The 23,190-nt window shown below is 38.6% G+C and overlaps 1 long non-coding RNA gene across 1 annotated transcript in view; it reads right to left on the reverse strand.

Annotated features, from left to right (window-relative positions):
* Positions 1 to 948: 948 nt before the first annotated feature.
* LOC131383129 (uncharacterized) overlaps positions 949 to 23,190 on the reverse strand; it is a 100,262-nt gene continuing 78,020 nt past the window's right edge. The window contains exon 2 of the long non-coding RNA XR_009212911.1: positions 949 to 1,100. This is a non-coding gene — a long non-coding RNA (uncharacterized LOC131383129). The remainder of the gene's footprint in view (positions 1,101 to 23,190) is intronic.

Here is a 23,190-nt window from a genome sequence, read left to right on the forward strand (position 1 = left end):
ATCTTCTCCTGCCCTGTGACATCAGAGCCCCTGGTTTTTGGGCCTTCAGACTCAGACCAGGACCTACATTACTGGCTCCCCTGGCTCTCGGGTTTTGGGGTTTGGACTGGAACCATACCACAGGCTTTCCTGGGCCTCAAGCTTGCAGACAAAAGATTGTGGTATTTCTCAGGTTCCATCTTTGAGTGAGCTAATCCCTCATAATAGGTCTCTTTTGTGTATATCTCTATGCATCCTACTGGTTTTGTTTTTCTGAAGACCCTGACTAATACAGGGGTTTGTAATCTGTTTTTGTTCTATTTTGTTTCATTCTGTTGCGGGGCTGGGGGTGGTGTTTGCCTGTTTATTAGTGTGCCCCAGATAATACTGAATCCCAGGCTGGCTTGGAAGCAGCCCTCAGCCTCACTTTCCCTAACCGAATTTAGCCCATCTCTGCTTGGACACCTCCAAGCCAAGAGCTCAACCACTCCCCACAACATAATTACAAATATTTTGTTTTCTCTACCTAGAAAAACTCAAATTTCTCCACTCTCCTTTTGCGTATAAACAAACCTAATCTATGAAAGCAAGTACATAATTTTTTTTCCTGCAATCAATGTATTGACAGTGAGTTGGAATAAAGTTTTTGTGTTGTGACAGCATTCTCTTCAGGGCAAGATGGGAGGAATGGAAAGGGGAAAAGGAAAATCTAGTCAAAACCTGTTATTTGGCAATGTGCATGAAAAACAATTAGTTGACTGGCGAAATTTGTAATGCTAACTAATAAATCCGTCAGAAACAGCTATTTACAAAAAAAAAACAGCATTACACATTTTGAATACTATAAAACTCAGCTGTTTAGGAATCTCTTTGAAGAAAAACATTTCATTAAAAGAACATATTGCTTATTCTAAATTGATGTTTTGAACCTCTCTAATATTCTGAGAGATCACTAGAAACTTACCAGACTGAATTTTTACTTTTATTTCAGCAAATATATATTGAGGACTTTCTATGTTCAGGCAGCATTCTTGACACTGGGGATGCAGCAGGAAACAAGATTGTCCAAAGACTCTACCCTGCTGCAACCTCCATTTGGGATGGGATTGGAAGGAAATAACCTATAACAAAATAAACACATATAATAAAATATCCGGCAAAAATGAAGCAATGAGGAAAATAAATCAGGGTAAGCAGATGGAGAATGACTGAAAGACTTTTATGTAACACAGCATCCAGCACATCACTATTAACTGGCATTCATTAGTATGATTTATGGATGTGCATCATTTTCTTTCACATATGATGTTAATGATGCTGGCAATGCTACTTTCCACATTTATGGATGTAGCTTTTAAAGAAACTGCAACCAGCTCCAAACACAGTTTCACTGGTCAAACCCAGCTTTCTGACTGCACATACCAAGGCAGGGCCTGTCACTGTGGCTGATTTTCCTAGCCTCACAGGCTGCTCAATACCTTGAATCAAAATGAGCCACCCTGTCGCATGCCATGTGCCATGTCAGCTCACTGACAACACCCCTCATTCATCACTAATGGCAGCCCCTGTGTGTCATGTCAACATTTCCGGATGGGCTTCTCGGTGAATGCCTCTGTGGAGGTTTTTTCACCCATCTTATCACCAAGCAGCTGCTCCAGAGTCCTGAGCATCCATCCTCAGCCAGTGTGCAACCAGGCAAAGAGGCACACACGGCACTGTTTGCACACTGGCTGCTTTCCAGGGCAGCTGGTAAAGGCTAGTGTGGTGCTGTGTTGCTAAGTATTTATACAGTGATAATCACCTTTGAGGCATGGCTACAGGCTGATCAAATGGTATGTCCAAACTAAACCTGGATACATTCACTACCTCTCTCAATCTATTTTTGAAGACAGAAGTGGGAAAAAGTGAGGCACAAAGAGATGATAGAAATACTAGCTTACAAAAACATAGAATTAGCAAGCTTAAAATGCCTTGTATTGCATATTGTGGTGCTGACAAACATGGTGATACTAAGAGGCCTGGCCAAGTATGCCCCATACTTTAACTGAGTTACATATACACATCACGTCTTTTATGTTTATAGACTGTTTAGATTGAAAGCCCTTTTATAGACATTGTATCACAGTATGTTCACTTGGTTTTCATTGAAAATATTTTTGACTGCATCATAAAAATAAAAATTTAATAAAATAACATTTTAAAATCTGTTGTTTAGAAAATTTGACTTTATTACCCAGAGACAGACGATGTCTACAGTTAACTCAAAATTATCTGTGTCCACGGACAGAAACAATGGAATACATTGTAGATAATCTAAAATCCAGTTATACCACACTGTACCACGGAATTCAATTAACTGCATAAGGGATGTATCAAATGTTTTGTTTTACCCATTTCACAACAAATTCTTTCTTCTCCACTAGTTACTGCTGCCCTGACCTCATCTTGAAACTTCCCTGAATTTTCTGTCTACTTCATGCATGACTCCTTTTCTTGCTCCCTTTCTCTAAAGACAAATATGTCCTAAGGTTCAAGATACATGTTTGGTCCTTCTCTATATCTACTCTCTTCCCCAAGATCTCATCTGCCTTCACATCTTCAACTTTCTTCTCTTTGTGGATGATTAATAAACCTTTATCTTCTACCTGTAAATAGATTCTATGTGGAATGCTCCATAAAATGTATAAAAACAACTGACCATTTGGAAAAAAAAAAAGTAAATGCAGATTCTATCTTCACACTATGTACAAAATTGAATTGTAGGTGGATTACAGAAAAAAATGTCTTAAAAAGTTTTTCTACCAAAGTACAACATAGTCATAAAGCTTGGAGATAGACAGATGATAGATAAACTGAACTGCTTTGATAATATCTTCTGAGATATGCCAAAGGGATAGGTTTATTCAGGAAAATCAGAGACACAAATCAGCACATCACACATGCATGTTCAGGGACTGATGGAAATATAATGTCAGTGAAACACATTAGTTGCAACTTTGTAATGCATTGAACTACGTGGCACTAAAGAGTGACAACACATTGAACATAGCATGCAATGTCATGAAACATATCCATTATAATACAATATCAATAATCCATTTATTATGCATATTTACTTGTGTTTCCAGACTTTCTGATAACCTTGTTTAAGGGCAAAGTATATGATTATTTTATTTAAAACCCATAGGAAGAGGGAAACATTTCTACATACATCATAAAACTCAAAAGCCATAAAGTAAACATTTTAAATGCATTTTATAAGGCCCCAAAGAATGCAAACTGATAACAGAGATTATCTTTAGTGAGTGGAAAATTTATATTTATTCTAAAAATGTCTTAGTTATTTTATTTTTTAGTAATGAGAATATTACCACAGATTATTTGTATAAATTTTAAAACCATAGACATAAAAAGTACTATAAGTACTCAACTAAGTCACTACTAATCAATATACTTATTGGAACAAATTTATCTGTCAAAACACTTTTTTTTATTATTATACTTTAGGTTTTAGGGTACATGTGCACAACGTGCAGGTTTGTTACATATGTATCCATGTGCCATGTTGATTTCCTGCACCCATTAACTCGTCATTTAGCATTAGGTATATCTCCTAATGCTGTCCCTCCCCCCTCCCCCAACCCCACAACAGTCCCCGGAGTGTGATGTTCCCCTTCCTGTGTCCATGAGTTCTCATTGTTCAATTCCCACCTATGAGTGAGAACATGCAGTGTTTGGTTTTTTGTCCTTGTGATAGTTTACTGAGAATGATGTTTTCCAGTTTCATCCATGTCCCTACAAAGGACATGAACTCATCATTTTTTATGGCTGCATAGTATTCCATGGTGTATATGTGCCACATTTTCTTAATCCAGTCTATCGTTGTTGGACATTTGCGTTGGTTCCAACTCTTTGCTATTGTGAATAGTGCCGCAATAAACATACGTGTGCATGTGACTTTATAGCAGCATGATTTATAGTCCTTTGGGTACATACCCAGTAATGGGATGGCTGGGTCAAATGGTATTTCTAGTTCTAGATCCCTGAGGAATCGCCACACTGACTTCCACAATGGTTGAACTAGTTTACAGTCCCACCAACAGTGTAAAAGTGTTCCTATTTCTCCACATCCTCTCCAGCACCTGTTGTTTCCTGATTTTTTAATGAAGGCCATTCTAACTGGTATGAGATGGTATCTCACTGTGGTTTTGATTTGCATTTCCAAAAATTAATTCAAGATGGATTAAAGACTTAAATGTTAGACCTAAAACCATTAAAATCCTACAAGAAAACCTAGGCAATACCATTCAGGACATAGGCGTGGGCAAGGACTTCATGTCTAAAACACCAAAAGCAATGGCAACAAAAGCCAAAATTGACAAATGGGATCTAATTAAACTAAAGAGCTTCTGCACAGCAAAAGAAACCACCATCAGAGTGAACAGGCAACCTACAGAACAGGAGAAAATTTTTGCAACCTACTCATCTGACAAAGGGCTAATATCCAGAATCTACAATGAACTCAAACAAATTTACAAGAAAAAAACAAACAACCCCATCAAAAAGTGGGCAAAGGACATGAACAGACACTTCTCAAAAGAAGACATTTATGCAGCCAAAAAACACATGAAGAAATGCTCATCATCACTGGCCATCAGAGAAATGCAAAACACTTTTTAATATTGCTGATAAAAACACAAAATACGACTTTTCTATAATGTTTTCAACTAAGGAAGAGTAAACATATAGAGAAGAATAAATTTATCTCTCCAAGTTATTCAGAAAGACAACCAATTCCAGAAATCTATTAGAAATTATAGAAAAAAAAATACAGCTATCTTGATTGGAAATGTCAGAAACAAGAAAAGGAAGTTCTGAAAAACAACAGGACAATAAATTATGGATTAAAACAGCTGCTTCCGGCCAGGCGTGGTGGCTCACGCCTGTTATCCCAGCACTTTGGGAGGCCGATGTGGGCGGATCACTTGAAGTCAGGAGTTCGAGACCAGCCTGGCCAACATGGTGAAACCCTGTCTCTACTAAAAGTACAAAAATTAGACGGGCGTCGTGGCAGGCACCTGTAGCCCCAGCTACTCGGGAAGCTGAGGCAGGAGGAATCACTTGAACCTAGGAGGCAGAGGTTGCAGTGAGCCAAGATCAAGCCACTGCACTTCAGCCTGGGGGACAGAGCAAAACTCCATCTCAAAAAACAAAACAAAACAAAACAAACAAACAACAACAAAAAAATCTGTTTCCCAAGGGTTTTTTTTTTTCTTCCTTGCAACACCAGCACTTCAGTATATAAGTATTCTATTCTATAGGGGAAAAAAAACTACTTCATCATCCAAAAAGTTTGAAAGAAACCTTGGCTAAGCATGAAAGTATTTCTTAACTTCCAGACTTCTTGAAACCCTTAATATATTCATGAACATGGTGAGTCCCAAACTGAAGGAAATAGTATCAAAAGAATGATACATTGATTTGATTACAAATCCTCTTTTCCATGGTAGTTATTAATGGCCCATGTTTTTCAAAATTCTTATCAGTATGTCAAGGAAGGTGCTTAAGTTAAAATAATGAGTCCCAAAAATAGAAATTACAAATTGCCCCCCTGATTCCTTAGCTCACTAAATAAACCCAGACCATATATAGGCTGCACCATGTGTTTCCTTGGACAAAAATGAGAGCCAAAAGTTTTAGAAATTCTTAGGAAATAATAGCCTATCTATTTATCTTAATATGTATTCCAGATATTCAAATTTGCATCCTATTTACCAAGGGTGTATCTGAGCTTCAGGGAGTATTTTCTCTACCACTATTACTCATCTTTTATGATCTGTAATTAAAACATGTATACTGTTTTAAATGATTAATTTTTTTTTTGAGACAGAGCTTCATTCTGTCACCCAGGCTGGAGTGCAGTGGTGTGATCTTGGCTCAATGTAACCTCCACTTCCTGGGTTCAAGCAATTCTCCTGCCCCAGCCTCCCAAGTATCTGGGATTACAGGCATGCACCACCATGCCCAGCTAATTTTTGTAATTTTAGTAGAGATAGGGTTTCACCATGTTGGCCAGGCTGGTCTGGAGCTCTTGACCTCAGGTGATCTGCCTCCCTCGGCCTCCCAAAGTGCTGGAATTACAGGTGTGAAGCACCGCACCCATCCTCCCATCAATAGCTTCTGAGTTCAGAACTTTGTATCTCTGGATGTATTTACACTAAAACACTGCACACCAAAAATTGTGTAGCAAAATTCCTATAATTCAAATTATTTATACTGATTAATAGTGTCTATATTCACAAATAAGTCAAATTACATATAATAAGTACATTATAGATTTATACTCAAAGAGAAGAACTAGCTCTAGAAAAGTTTACACAAATGAAATAAAAGTATATGTAATATGTAGGGGAATTTTTTTTGTATATTAATTCAAGCACAAGTATATGTGCTAATATTCATTTACATGTGAATTTGTATATATATTAGGTATCTCCTTTTCCTTTCCCTCTTCATTAAAAAATCAGTGAAAATCCTTGGTGGAATATGGCCAGGAAATACCTCTGTTCTAGAATTGCAATGTTCTAAACACAAAGAAAAGATAGATATTTGAGGTGATGAATATCTCAATTACCCTAATTTGATCATTATGCGTTGTATGTATCAAAATATCATATGCACCCAAAAGATGTACAACTATGATATATAAATTTAAAAATACAAAAAAAAGGAAAGACCTCTGTTCTGACCCAGATTCTTTCCCCTTTACAGTAGACTGCAAACACTATAGGTCAGGGATCAGATCGCACAACTGAGCAGAGACGTGGATATGTTTATACTTTTGGAATGACATTAAGCATACTCCCTAGTTGCAATGGCTTGGAAAGTTTACCAATTAGTCACTCTATACCTATAATTAGATGGACTGCAATCAGATTTCAGTATTTTCTAAACAATGTCTAAGAAGAAGAGGCTAGCAAACTATAGCCCTTGGGTCAAATCCAGCCCGTACCTGTTTTGTGAGTACAGTTTTATTGAAACATAGCTATGCCTGTTCATTTTAAATATTGTTGATGATTATTTTCATGCTACAAAAGGACTTGCAATAAAATTTCCTTTATGGCCAAGAAAGCCTAAAATATTTACTAGCTTGCCCTTTACAAAAAAGTTTGAGGAGAAACTAAGATGGTAGACTAGATGCAGCTGGGAACCACCTCACCACCAAAATATGGAGTAAACCATCACACTTAAACAGATCTTTTGAGAGAAAACACTGAAAGTCAATAGACAGACAATGCAGACACTGCAATTTAAGAGAGAGGAAGCTGGGAAGGTTGCATGGAGCTGCTGAGCACCAGGACCAGCTCCTGGTCCTAAACAGATCCTAAGGAAGGAGTGAGTGAAGGAACTCCACAGCACCACACTCCCACCATGGACCTCTGGGATGCTAGCTACAAGAGATCCCATGATCCCCATAGACATTTGAATTGGAAGGGGGAACTGCTCAGAGATCAGGCGGGGTCAAAGCTCAAACCTGTGCAGAACTGAGAAGGTTTCATGGTGCGCAGAGCCCCTGCAATAAAATGCAACCATAGGAGCCTATCCCCCAGGGCTCTCTATATTGGTCTGATGTCTGCTGCCCCTGCTACTGCCAGGCTGGGAGATAACAAGGCTGCCTGTCCCACAGGACCAGGGCACATCTGATCCATGCACCCCCTTGTCCACTGGCCCCTCAACCAAGATTGCCTACCTGGCCACTCCTGCAGGAGTGCCCACAGCAAAACCTCCACTGTCCTGGCTGAGTGTTTGACTAGCAAATCTGGAAGAAATTTGGCCCCCCAGCACAGCCGGAACTCAACTCTGAGGGGCCAGAGGACAAAACCTCATGCCCAGTCCCAACACCTTAGGATTCGAACACACCACCCAGGGGTCTCAAGCTGAGATGTGTGGTCTGAACTTGAGTGGAGGAGGAGCCACCACTCTGAGAACACTGAGAAGAGTGTGGGTCAGTTTCATGTGCTGACACAGGAGCTGAGCATTCTTCCCTTAATAAGCCTGGTCCAGGAAGGGGATAGCTGGTTAGCCAGCTGCAGCTTCTGCCCCAGGGATCCCCAAGGCCTGGAACACCTGGAGCAGTCCAACAATATGGACAGAGAATGCTTTGGACAGGTTTACCTGGTCAGGCCTGCTCCAGGGACAGATAACGGAAGAAGACCTGGTCAGGGGAGTGTGAGCCATGTAGGGACCACAGTCATCTGCTGGGCTAAAAACTTTAAGCCATGGGCACCACACAGCTGCACACCTGCAGCGCAAACACCCTGCCTGGGGATCCTCCCTGCTGACCCACTGCATCACCAGACCAACAACAGACAAACCCCACAACCCACTCTGACTCTGTGGAGCTCAGAGGCCCAGCAGGTCCCCAGAGTACTTCAGGTCTCCTGGTGACCTAACCTTAGACTCAGATCACACCTAAGGGAAAAGGGGGTTCAGTCCACTTAAGAAATGTGGATGATGCAGAGCCAGTAATTGAAAGGAGATACCCCAAGACCCAGGAACAGACTTGGTGAGGAAGTCACTGCCCCCACCCTCCTCTCCTCTGTGCACAGCACTGTTGCAAACACACTGAAATAGAAAAGAGGTGCATGCCTGAGTAAAAGCCTGTCGCTGGCCCATCTACTGGATCACAGTCTGAATTCTACCACCAAACAAAGGTAAATTCCTTCAACCTGCAATTCCTGTGAAATGCAATGCAGGAAACTATCCAAAGATATGAGACCTGAACAGAGCCTTGGCCCTCTGAAAGCACCCAGAAAATTTGCCAATCAACTATACACAACATACACCACAGCCAAACCCTGAAGGAAGAAATAAAAAGAATATAAAAACAAAAATCTCTCTCCGAATGACAGCAATTTCAAAAATAAAAAGAAATATCAGCCCCTTCAGATAAGAAAGAATCAGCACAAGAACTCCAGCAATTCAAAAAGTCAGAGTGTTTCTTTACCTCCAAAGGATTACACTAGCTCTCCAGCAATGAGTCCTAAACAGATTGAAATGTCTGCAATGACAGACATGGAATTCAGAATCTAAATGGCAAGAAAGCTCAGTGGGATTCAAGAGAAAGTTGAAATACAATCCAAGGAAGCCGGGAAAACAATCCAACAGCTGAAATACAACATAAGAACCAAACTGAACTTCTGGAATTGAAAATTTCATTACAGGAATTTCAAAATATATTTGGAAGCCTTAACAACAAGCTAGGCCAAGCTGAAAGAAGGATTTCAGAGCTCAAAGACCAGACCTCCAAATCAATCCAGTTAGACAAAGGTAAAGAAAAAAGAATCTTCAAAATGAACAAACCTGTGAGAAATATGGAATTATGTAGAGGGACCAAACCTACATCTCATTAGTATCCTGAGAGAGAAAGAGAGAGAGAGAGAGAGTAACCAACTTGGAAAACATATCTGAGGATTTAATCCACAAAAATTTCCCCAATATTACTAGAGGTTGACATGTAAATTCAAGAAATTCAGAGAACTTCTACAAGATACTATACAAGATGACCTTCCCCAAGACAAATAGTCATCAGATTTTCCAACGTCAATATAAAAGAAAAATTCCTAAAGGCGGCTAGAGAAAAGGGCCAGATCACTTTAAAAAGTAATAACAAAGAAAGAAAAACCACCTCAGTTAAACAGCAGACTTCTTGGCAGAGACTCTACAAGCCAGAAAGCATTGAGGGCTTATTTTTAGCATTCTTACAAAAAAAGAAACTCCAACTAAGAATTTAATGTCCCAACAAACTAAGCTTCATAAGTGAAAGAGAAATAAAACATTTTTCAGATAAGCAATCATTAAGGGAATTCATTACCACTAGACCAGCCTTACAAGAAATCCTTCAGGGAATTCCAAACAATGGAAATAAAAGAACAATACCTGCTACCACAAAAACACACAAAAGAACATAGCTGGCCAGGCGTAGTGGCTCACGCCTGTAATTCCAACATTTTTGGAGGATGACACAGGTGGATCACCTGAGGTCAGGAGTTCAAGACCAGCCTGGCTAACATGGTGAAACCCAGTCTCTACTAAAAATACAAAAAACTAGCTGAATGTGGTGGTGGGCACCTGTAATACCAGCTACTCGGGAGGCTGAGGCAGAAGAATTGCTTGAACCTGGGAGGTGGAGGTTGCAGTGAGCCAAGATCGCACCACTGCACTCCAGCCTGGGCGACAGAGTGAGACTCTATCTCCAAAAAGAAAAAAAAAAACAAAGAACATAGCCCACAGACCCTATAAAGAAACTATACAATCAAGACTACAAAGCAACCAGCTAGCAATAGCATGGAAGGATCAAAACCTCACAAATTAATATTAATCTTGAAAGTGAAAGAACTAAACATCCCACTTAAAAGGCACAGTGGCAAGTTAGATTAAGAAAATAAGACCCAACCTTCTGCTATCTTCAACAGACCCATCTCAAATGTAATAAACCCATAAGCTCAAAGTAAAGGGATGGAAAAAGATCTATCACAAAGAAAGGAAAGAAAAAAGGGCGAATGTCATTATTCTTACATCATGTAAATCAGACTTTAAACCAACAACAACAAAAAAGGAAAAAGAAGGTCACTGCATAATGATAGAGGGTTCAGTCCAACAATAAGACTTAACTCTCCTAAATATACATGTATTCAGCACTGGAGCAACAAGATTCATAAAACAAGTACTTGTAGACCTATGGGAAGACTTAGAAAACCACACAACAGTAGTGGGAAGCTTCAACACCCCACTGACAGCATTAGACAGATCATCCAGGCAGAAAACTAACAAATTCTGAACTTAGACACTTGACCAATTGGACCTAATAGACATCTACAGGACACTCCACCCATCAACTACAGAATGTAAGCTCTTCTTATCTGCACATTAAATATACTCTAAGATCAACCACATGCTCAGCCATAAAGCAAGTCTTAATAAATCTAAAAAATAGAAATCACATCAAGCATATTCTCAGACCTTGTGGAATAAAAATAGAAATTAATACCAAGAAGTTCTCGCAAAATCATGCAATTACATGAAAACCAAACAACTTGCTCCTGAATGACTGTTGGGTAAACAAAATTAAGGCAGAAATCAAATACTCTTTAAAATAAATGAAAGAAGAGACAGAATATACCAAAATCTCTGGGATGCAGCAAAAACAGTGTTAAGAGGAAAGTTTAGAGTGCTAAACACATCAAAAAGTTAGAAAGATCTCAAATTAACAATCTAACATCTCAACTAGAGGAACTAGAAAAACAAGAACAAACTAACCCAAAAGCTAGCAGAAGAAAAGAAATAACTAAAATCAAAGCAGACCTAAATGAAATTGAGATCAAAACTTCATGTAAATAATCAATACAATGAAAAGTTGTATCCTTTGAAAGGGTGAACAGGATAGCTAGGTTAACAAAGAAAAAGAGAGAGAATATCCAAATAAGCATAATTAGAAATGACAAAGGTGGCATTACAACTGATCCCACAGAAATGCAGAAAATCCTCAGAGACTATTAATGACACCCCTTTGCACACAAACTAGATAATCTAGAGAAAACGGCTAAATTCCTGGAAACACACAACCTCCCAAGACTGAATTAGGAAGAAATTGAAACCCTGCATGGACCAGTAAAAAGTTTCAAAATTAAGTCACTAATAAAACAAACTACCAACCAAATAAAGCCCTGGAACAGATAAATTCACAGCCAAAATCTACCAGACTTGCAAAGAAGAGATGGTACCAATCTTACCAACACTATTCCAAAAAATATCTAGAAGGGATGCCCCACTAACTCATCCCATGAAGCCAGCATCATATTGATAACAAAATCTGGCAAAGACACACACACACACACACACACACACACACACACACAAACTGCCAGCCAATATACCTGATGAACATAGACACAAAAATCCACAGCAAAATACTAGCAAACCAAATCCAACAGCACATCAATCAGTTAATTCCCCACAATAAATTAGGCTTCATTCTGGGGATGCAAGGTTGGTTCAACAAATGCAAATCAGTAAATGTAATTCACCACATAAACAGAATTAAAAATAAAATACATAGGAATATATATCTTATTGTCAGTGTCACTGCTATTAGATTTGGTTTGGAATTGAGTCTGCATATATGTGAATATTGGAGTGTCTAGTTTTCTGAGCATTCACAATTTATATTAATGAGATTATATTTTAAGGTTCTGACTAAAGAATTTAGCAAAGCTGTGTTTTTTTTCAATACTACCTCATGCTTCAAAAACGTGCTCTTCTGAGAGCAATGAAAACCTCCAATCTCACTGAGAACCACTGGTTCACTTCCTAGAGAAATAAACCTAATGAAAAATAAGCAAGACTTCTATACAGAAAACGATAAAACATTACTAAGATAAATTTTAAAAGATGGGGGTTGGGGAGAGAGAGAGAGAGAATGCTTCCAAGAATTGAAAGGCTCAATTTTGAAAGTTAACAATTCCTTTCAGACTGATCTGTAAATTTAATGGAATACCAAAAAAATTCACAAGAAATTTTTATAGAACTTGATATGCTTATTCTATGATTTATGCGGAAATCCTAAAAACAAAGAATAGTTAAGACAACTTAAAGAATAAATTTGGAGTGTTTACACAACCCAGATGTCAAGACATATTATAAACCTCAGTAATAAGAAATCATGGTTTTCATGCAGGAGATATAAACAGACCAATGAACAAAAACCAGTATCTGGAAAAAAAGCAAACATAAATATTTACTTGATGTATGACATAAAAATTTTACTGAGTCTTTTGTTAATCCACATGATATAAAAATGAGTCTTAATTCTTACCTCACATAAAAATCAACTCCAAATATATTTTAAGGCTGAATGTGAAATGTAGAACAGTAAAACTTCTAAAACATTTAAAAAATCTTCCAGACTGTGGACATGACCCTTACAGGGCCCCCTCAATTCCTGTTTCCTGGTGTTCACATCATATATAGTCCCATCCCCTTTGCTTGACTTGCTTCTAACTAACAGAACATGGCAAAGGTGAAGAAATTTCAAATGTAATTAAAGCCTCAAATAATAACTAACTTGGAGTTATCAAAAGAGATATTATCCCATATGGTCTGACTTACTCAAGTGAAGGTCTTTAAAAGAAGGACTGGAGCCTCCTCAAAAAAGAGACTTTCCTTTTTGACTTGATGAAGTAATAAGATTGGTGGAAGAAGCCTCCATGATGAAGAAGTGCAAGCTGCCTCCAGAATTACAAGTGGCCTCCATCACCTGAGGTTAGCCACCAGCCAAAAGCCAGAAAAAATCCACAGCCCTCATTCATACAGTCACAGAAAAATTAATTCTGCCAAAACCTGAATTAACTTAGAAGTAGATTCTTCACAGTCAAGTCTCCAGATGAGAATACGGCCCAGCCAACACCTTAATTTCAGCCTTATGAAGCCCTGAGCAGCTAATTCATCCTCAGACTCTGACACATAGAGACAGTGAGATCATATTATTTAGACTGCTGAGTTTATCTAACAATAATAGAAAACTAACACAATGACTTTACCCTAGGCAAAGATTTTTTGGATAGGATGCGTAAAAGCACTAACTATGAAGAAAAAGATTGATAAATTAACTTCATTAAAATTAAGAGCTTCTGCTCACAAAAATTACTATCAAGAGAGTAAAAAAGCAAACTGTAAAGTGTGAGAGTATATTTGCAACCATATATCCAAAGAATGAACTCCACTCTGTAATATATAAGGAACTCCTATAAATCAATAAAAAACATATAGACAACTCAATTTTTAATGGAAAAAAAGATTTAAACAGGTACTTCACAGAAAGGATATCAAATGGTTATAAACATATGAATAAGTGTTTAGCATCATTATTCTTTCAGTAAAATAATGTTAAAGTCAAAATTTAAAAATCACTATAAATACACCAGAGTAGCTAACAGTTAAAAAAAAAAAAAAAAAAAACTAAACCAAACAGTGGTCAGACTATGATACAACAAAAACTCTCGTAATCTGGTGGTAAGTATGTAAATCGGCACAACTTCTTCTGAAAATTGAAAATGGCTTTAGAGTGTCTACCAAAGATGAATGTACACATATCCTATGGTCTTTCAATTCTACATCAAAATACATATCAGACAAAAATGTGTACAAATGTCATGTACTAGATTATTTATATTCTTGAATATTCATATTTGGCTATACTTAATAGTCAAGACCTGTAAAGGATTTGAATGTTTGTTAATAATGGTATGGATTAATAATTGTAATATATTCATGCAATGGGATACTATACAACAATTAAAATAAATGAATAATTACCACAGGTACAACACAGACAAATATCACAAACAGAAAGATCAATGGAAGAATCCTAACATAAAAGAATACATACTGCATGAGTTTATTTATATAAGGTTCAGAGTAGTCAAAACTGATTTCTGGTTATAAAAGTTAAAATGCTAAATACAGTGGGGTACTGAGCGGAAGCGTGGCAAAAGAAAGTTTTCTAGATACTATTAAATATTCCATTTTTAATCTGTATGGTAGTTACAAAAGTGTGTTTATTTTGAAAATTTATGGAGCCATACATTTAAGATTTGTGCACTTTTCTAGATGTATTCTCTATGTCAGTAAAAATTGACAAATACTATACAAATAAGTAGGTTAATCAAAAAGTTTCAAATCAGAAGAGGATTGAAGAGTTAGAGTTAGTTCCGTGTGATTTTGGCACCAGAATGGGCAAATAAACCAATGAAACAGAATAGAGTGTTCAATATCGGAAACACACTTGTAGGGTCATTTGATTTATGACACTAGTCCATGACTTGGAAAACTTCAGAGCCCAAACAGAAGAAAATAGATAAAAATACTAGGCAAAATAATCAAAACATACAGAGAAACTGAGGGAGTGGATGCAAAGCAGAGAGAATGGATACTAACTCAAGAAGAACTCTGGTGAAGGTTTCCTAAGAAAGGCTTTCTGGAAAGTCTGCAAGCAGTGACACATGAAAGCAGCAGACAATGGTAAGTACAGAGTTACAGAGCAAACTTTGTTCTCTGGGGAAAAGACCGCTTCCCTGACAATGGGTCACAATGCTCAAAAGAATGTGAAATCAATGCTACATTATCAACTTGACTGTATTGACTGGGTAGTAGAATTAAAATGTGAGATATAAATTAAGGTGCTGCCCACCTCATGTTTTTTGCTACATAACAGACTGCCCCCAAAGTTTAGAGGCTTAAAACAACTAATTTATTATCTCTTATGATTTTGTGGGCCAGGAATTTGGGCAGGCTCAGCTGAGCATTCTTCATGCTCCACAGTGTTAGTAGGTGTAACTTGATGTTACACAGTTTGTGAATGGATTTATCTATGGGGTCCAAGATAGCTTCACTCACATGTCTAATGCCTTGGCTGGAAAAGCTGCAAGGCTGGCTGGGTTCAGCTGCGCTGTTAATCAAGATAACCACCCATGGCCTCTCCAGAATGGCAGTCTCAGAGTATCTGGACTCCTTATATAGCAGCTCAGTATTCCCAGTGTTCCAGAAGTGAGCATTCCAAGAGATCCACACAAAAGCTGCAATACTTCCTATGATCTAGCCTTGGAAGTCTTATAACACCACTATCGCCCTTTCTTTTGGTCCAGCGAGTCAACTAAGCCAGCCCAGATTTAAGGGGAGAAGTGTGAAATAGGCTATCACTTACAGAGGAAATAGCATTCATGTACAGGGAAGAATGGAAGTGATGCCAGCCTTTTAGAGACATGCTATCATACCCCATCATTTCCTTGTTATACCAAGACATTCTTCATACTAAGTCAGTAACATCCTTTGCATCACTAGAGGAATTACAAAGTTTTTAAAGAACAGAAAAGTCAGATTTTAGCGTTTGCATGAGAATGGATATCAACAACTAAATCAGCCAATGGAAGATGTGACAATAGATGCCACCAAGGACAGTTGATGGTTGAGGAGTAGAAGCCCTTCCCCTCTGGTGCTAAGCACTGGAGGAAGCTCCCAGTGTGTGTGTGTGTGTGTGTGTGTGTGTGTGTGCGTGCGTGCGTGTAAGTATTTTATATATATATTTTATATATAGAGAGAGTACACTTTTCTATATGTATGCTATACATCAATAAAAATTGACAAAGACTATAAAAATAAATAAGTCAATTAAAAAGTTTCAAATCAGAGGAGGATTGAAGAGTTAGAGTTAGTTCAGTGTGATTTTGGTACCAGGATGGACAAATAAACCATATGTATATGTATATGTATATGTATATGTATATGTATATGTATACACACACACCTTCTTGGGGAGAATGGAAAGGGGAAAATCCTGTATGGTTTGAGAAGTTCTTGAAATGACTAAGTTTATCTTAAAGTGATAATGGTTAAATTTGTGCCAGTAGGCAGAATGGGACAGGGCAGAAATTAATTTCAGTTGTAGGAAAATAAAATCATATTTTTAAACTCCTAAATTTGTGGTAAATTAAAAATATACCTATAAAATTGCTTTAAGTGTATGTTCCTATTGGTTTGGTCATCTTAATTATTAATTAATTCCTATAACTACTATTCAGGAAGAGTTAACTCTGATGAGCAACTTTTCCTGTCTACTCATTTCATTTTTCCTGAAATCTTCATATTACTCTTGTACTCTCATAGCAAACAGTGGACTGTCTTACTACTTCAATTCTATAGTCTAGATGACTTTTAAAATCCAATTTGTCTTAGACATAAAATATTTATTATTTTAAACACTTAGTTAATTTCTATTGACTCATGGTCTTCTAAATATTATACCTCTGAGATTGTCTAGCCCATTACTTCTGAAAGAGCCCCTAACATAATACCTAGTCAGGTTCATTATTGTTTGGTTTCTGGGAAACCTTTGTCCTTGAGTAGAGTTACAATAATTCTTCAGAGACAGTTGGGCAAATATTCGCTGAGATAAGCCACTAGATATAACTGAAGCAAGAAAAGGTGCTTTTAAAATACAGAGACAAAACTTCAAAAAGTAGAATTCAAGGGGAAAAGATAAATCACAATTGCAAATTCATTCACCATAAACATGAAAAAAAGTTGTACAGGATTAGGAAACACACACCAACTACCGAGTCAGACACAAACACACTATAGTCTTTCCCCAAAAGAATCCCAAGCTGTCTTTTTCCCATTGTAGCTTCCGTTTTGTCCCCTTCCATCTGTACTACACCCAACATTCTTGTACCATCAGCCATAGGGAAGGGTCTACTCATGCTCAAATTTAGGTATAATCAGACCTCACTATAAAATTTAAACACCCTCCCACATGAAATACCAGTATCTCATACACACACACACGCACACACACACACACACACACACACAAATTCCAACTCAACATGAAAAGATTTTCTTCTGAATGTTATTTCACTCTCAATTCAGCCAACATAAAACAACACTGTCATATTAATTATTATACTGTTCTTGCAGCAATCTCAGCCCCTGCAAAAGCCTGAGTCAATGATAATATCAAAACAGTGAAACCTTGTTGAGTGCTCACCACAGGAAAGGCACTATAATAGGCAGTTTGCATTATGGCTGCACCTTACCCTCACACCGAATACTCACAGCCCTATGAGGTCAATGCTGTTATTAGTCCAGTTTTAAAGGTAAGGAAACTGAGGCTCAGAGAGTTTAAATAAATTTGCCAAGTTGCAGTCATCTATAGCCTTGACTACTAAAGAATATTTTCAATTGATCTCTCCACTCACTCTTGCCCTCCCTTCAGTTTATTCTCAACCAAGAGTCAGAATCACCCATTTTAGAAACGTCTAATCAATCTCATCATTCCTTCAATGGCTCTGCAGCATCAATAGCTGTCTTGGAATAAATCCCAAAGTCCTTAAAACAGCAGACAAGCCCCCTGCAAGGTCTGTATCTCTTCTACCCTTCTGCTCTCATCAATGGCTCTGTGCTTCATTCCCTTCATTTCAGCCTCACTTGTCATCTCCTTGCTACTCCTGCAATGCACCCACCAAGCTCTTGCCCCTCTGCCTGGGACACTTTTACCCCACATTTCTACATGGTGTATTCTCTTACCTTTTTAAAAAACAAATTTGCTCAAATGCTCTCTTCTTCATGAGATCCTCCCTTTACAACTTCACCCACAACATGAATTATTTTCCCCATAATAATTACCATCTTATAACATATTAACTAATTACCTATTTATTTTCTTCATTTTCTGTCCCCACAAATCAAAATGTAAGCTCTATGAGGGATTTTTTCCTATTTTGTTCACTGATGTGCCCCTAGCCACTGGAACATAGTCTGGGAATTAGTAGGCCATCAATAAATATGCATTGAATGAATAAATGATAGGAAGGTTATAGGTGTTACTTCAAAAAAAAAAAAGTAGGTATCAGTTACACTGCCTTTCTTTGATATGTTTCATTTTTAATTATCAACACCCAGGGCATCTACTATCAATAGTAGCATAGCAAATCTTCTTCCCACCCTATCCCCCATACCCTGTATTACCAAATTCATCCTTTCTAAGGGACTGTTGAGAGGTGACAACCTGCTAGCAGCTCTCGCTTGCTCTCGGCACCTTCTTGGCCCTGGTGTCCACTCTGGCCAAGCTTGAAGAGCCCTTCAGCCTGCCATTGCACTGTGGGAGCCCCTCTCTGGGCTGGCCAAGGCTGGAGCTGGCTCCCTCTGCTTGCGGGGAGGTGTGGAGGGAGAGGCATGGGTGGGAACAGGGGCTGCGCCTGGTTCTCGCGGGCCAGAGTGAGTTCTGGGTGGGCGTAGGCTCGGTGGGCCCCGGCCAGAGCACTGAGGGGCTTAGCACCTGGGCCAGCAGCTGGGGAGGGTGTGTTGGGTCCCCCAACACTGCCGGCTCACCCATGCTGTGCTTGAATTCTCGTTGAGCCTCAGCCGCCTCCCCACAGGGCAGGGCTCAGGACCTACAGCCTGCCATGCCTGAGTCCCCCCGTGGTGGGCTCCTGCATGCCCAAGCCTCCCCAACAGGTGCCACTCCCTGCTCCACAGCCCCAGTCCCATCGACCACCCAAGGGCTGAGGAGTGCAGGTACATGGCATGGGACTGGCGGGCAGCTCCGCCCATGGCCCCAGCGTGGGATCCATTAGGCGAAGCCAGCTGGGCTCCTGAGTCGGGTGGGGACTTGGAGAACCTTTAAGTCTAGCTAAAGGATTATAAATACACCAATCAGCACTCTGTGCCGGGCTCATCTAGTGGGGACTTGGAGAACTTTTATGTCTAGCTAAAGGATTGTAAATGCACCAATCAGCACTCTGTGTCTAGCTCAGGGATTGTAAACGCACCAATCAGCACTCTGTCAAAACGGACCAATTGGCTGTCTGTAAAATGGGCCAATCAGCTCTCTGTAAAATGGACCAATCAGCAGCATGTGAGTGGGGGTCAGATAAGGGAATAAAAGCAGGCTGCCCGAGCCAACAGCAGCAACCCACTGGGGTCCCGTTCCACATGGGGGAAGCTTTGTTCTTTTGCTCTTTGCAATAAATCTTGCTGCTGCTCACTCTTTGGGTCCACACTGCCTTTATGAGCTGTAACACTCACTGCGAAGGTCTGCAGCTTCACTCCTGAGGCCAGCGAGACCACGAACCCACCGAGAGGAACGAACAACTCCGGATGGGAGGAATGAACAACTCCAGACACGCCACCTTAAGAGCTGTAGCACTCACCGCGAAGGTCTGCAGCTTCACTCCTGAAGCCAGCAAGACCACGAACCCACCAGAAGGAAGAAACTTTGAACACGTCTGAACATCAAAAGGAACAAACTCCGGACACACCATCTTTAAGAACTGTAACATGCACCGCGAGTGTCTGCGGCTTCATTCTTGAAGTCAGTGAGACTAAGAACCCACCAATTCCGGACACACTGTGACACCCACTAGATATTCCTGGCAATCTGGCCTTCAAGTCAGGTTGTGACTTCAACCATCACCAGCTCTGAGAATGCCATTTCTCTATACAAAGACTTGCACAATGACATTCATAGAAATCTTATTCATAATCACCCCAAACTGGAAAAGTCCAGGGCCCATCAATAGAAGAAGAAATAAGAAACCTGTGGTATATCCCTATAATAGAATATTATTCACTAATGAAAAGGAATAAACTACAGATACATGGAAGAAGTTGTGGAAAAAAGCCAGACACAAAAGACTACATATTTTTGTACTACATTTATATGACATTCTAAAATAGGAAAAACTAATCTATAGTAGAAAAAATTGAAGAGTATTTTCTTCTGGGGAGAGAAGTAGGGTCTGTTTGGAGAGGGTCCTGAGGAAGTTTTCTTGGGTGTGGTAATGTTCTGTATCTTGATATGGGTTTGCTTTCAACAAGTGTATGGATTGGTCAAAACTTGGTGAAGGTGTTGGTAATATTTGTACATTTTAGTTACATATTTTGTGTAATAAAAACAGGCTGGGCACAGAGACTCATGCCTATAATCCCAGCACTGTGGGAGGACGAGGAAGGCGGGTCACTTGAGCTCAGGAGTTTGGGACCAGCCTGAGCAACATGGTGGAACCTTGTCTCTACCAATAATACAAAAAATTAGCCAGGCATGGTGGCAGACATCTGTGGTCTCACCTACTTGGGAGGTAGAGCCGGGAAGATCACTTGAGCCAGGGAAGTGAAGACCGCAGTGAGCCATGATTGCACCACTACACTCCAGCCTGAGCAACAGAGTGAGACTCTATCTCAATTTTTTAAAAAAGAAATGACATTAAAAAGAAAAACAACCACCCAATATTGAATTCTAGTGAATTATATGCATACTGAAATATTTAGGGGGAAGTGCACTGACATCTGAAACTTACATTGACATGCATCAAAAAGATAAAATGGATTAATGAATAAGGGAATATATAGATACCTAAGTGATAAAGCACCTATAGGACAATATAAAGGATAGAATTATGCTGTGGTTATACATTTTTTTCAATGCAAAGTACTTTTAACTGTGCTGTATGTTTGAAAAATATTATAATAAAATGATTTTTTAAAAAGCCAGCATCTCATACCTACCATGTCTGAAAAACTCTTCTGGATTAAAGACATACCACCAATTGCATCTTCTCCAGATGGGTGGGTCTGAAGGAAAACTTCAAGGTCCTGAAGACTTGGGGCCAGAATACCCAGCAGCTTCTTCTCCAACACTGCTGACTTGTTGGACTGGAGTCTTGGTCATAGAAACCTTGGCATCCAACTTTAACAAGAATATGGAATATACTATATATTCCTTCCTTATTCCAAAAAAAAAAGGTTGGAATAAACAAATAAATCTTTGGAGTTGTGCTCACAAAGTTTTACATAAACTCATATACATGAATGTTTAGATGTAAGAAGAATTGTTTCAGCTCCATTGCAATTTTATCTTTTTGTTCTCCTTGTAAAAAATACACTGAAATTTATTGCAAGGATCCTTATAAAAGTAATAAAATAATGTAAAATGATCATAAAACCAATCACATATTTTATAGAAAATAGCAGAATAAAATCACTTTTTGTGAGATGTCAGATGTAAAGAAATTTATCACTTAAGATAAAACAATGTTCTGCTCTCTGTAAGTATTTAATCTGTTCAACTTCTTGTGCCATTGCAGGACTGGAAAGCCAATTTATGATGACCAATTTGAAAAGATTACTGATTACACTTTAGGACCCTTCAGTGTGAGTTCTGCTAACTGAAAAATCTTTTTAATAATTGTCTTTATCTTGTCTTTTCAACTATATTTACTCAGTCTCTATCCCTCCACATGCCAGCCAAAATAAAATAAAACAAAAAAACTCATGTTTTCTGTAATATTATTTGAAACCAGTTATTCTCATGTTATACTAACATTGAGGCCTATGTAGAAATGTAAACAAAAGATCACAGAGATCACAGGGCACCAAAAGTTCAGTATAATCCAGGAGTTCAGCATACTTCTAAGCAAATGCTATTTAGAAATGAATTAATAAAAGCATAGAGAGGTTAAATGGAGCATTAGGTTCAATACAACTAGTGAGACTCTTTCAAGATAAAGATTCAATGGGGATTTCAGAAAAGTAAACAATTAATATATTTCTGAGAAGGCTCACAAAACTTAAAGAATGAAGCTGAATAGGAAACAATGAAGAAATCATAGGCAAGAAAAGCAAGAGATAGTAACCATCTGCCTTCCATCTCCACTGGAAATGAAAGAAGAAATGGTCTACAACAACAATAGGTCAAATAAAAGCTAAGGCTCACTCAGTGGCCCCTTTTCAGTCTTCAGTGAACTCAGTGTTCTGAAACATTGTACACTGTCAATTACTCCCTCCTCCTTGAACAACCTCGTCCATCCTCTAAGGTACAACTCTCTGTTCTCATCCTACCTTACAAATCACTCCCTTTGTATCCATGGTGTCCGTGGTCTCAAGGTCATATGAGGAAGGCAAGAGTTTAGAAACGGTCTGGGTTAGTTTCCACATAATTTTTTAACTTTTACTGTTTACTTTTACATTTAGTGCCTCTGCTTCTTCTGACCATCTGTAAACTATGATGTTATTTAAGATTCTATCATTCCGGGTAACTTTTTCCTTTTATTATCTTTTTTCCTTGCTTACTGGTGACTCCTAAAATTATAACCTACCATTAATCTCTTTCCTGAGCTCCAAACTAAATTTCTCTCTTAGTTGTCTTGAAGGTACATAAAATTTTATCATGTTAAAAGCCAAATTTGTCATTTACGCCTAAATCTTTCTCCTTCTCTCATGTTTTCTCTTGATAGAATCTCCATCAAAGCAATCCTGAAATGTCCTTTAGCAACCATGAAAATGACTTTTAAATCCTCCTCCCCCCTTTCTGCCTCCCACATTGTGTATTTTTCATCTCCCCTTCTATGCTGATGCTTCTTGAAAGTAAAGACATGTCTTATACATCCTCCTTATCTCTGTGCCTAGAAGAATATCTGGTATATATTAGGTGCACAAAGTAGGAAGGAAAAAAAAAGAAAGAAGGGAATGGAGGCGGAGAGGGTCATAATGAAAGGAAAAGGGAAGAAGAAGAAATGAGAAGAGAGAGATGTAAGAAGAAAGAAATTAATAAAGTTACTGAACCCATAATAGGATGTTTAAAAGTTGGAATAGCTGACCCTG

The sequence above is a fragment of the Hylobates moloch genome, unplaced genomic scaffold (genome assembly GCF_009828535.3).
Source record: "Hylobates moloch isolate HMO894 unplaced genomic scaffold, HMol_V3 SCAFFOLD_3, whole genome shotgun sequence".
Lineage (NCBI taxonomy): Eukaryota > Metazoa > Chordata > Mammalia > Primates > Hylobatidae > Hylobates > Hylobates moloch.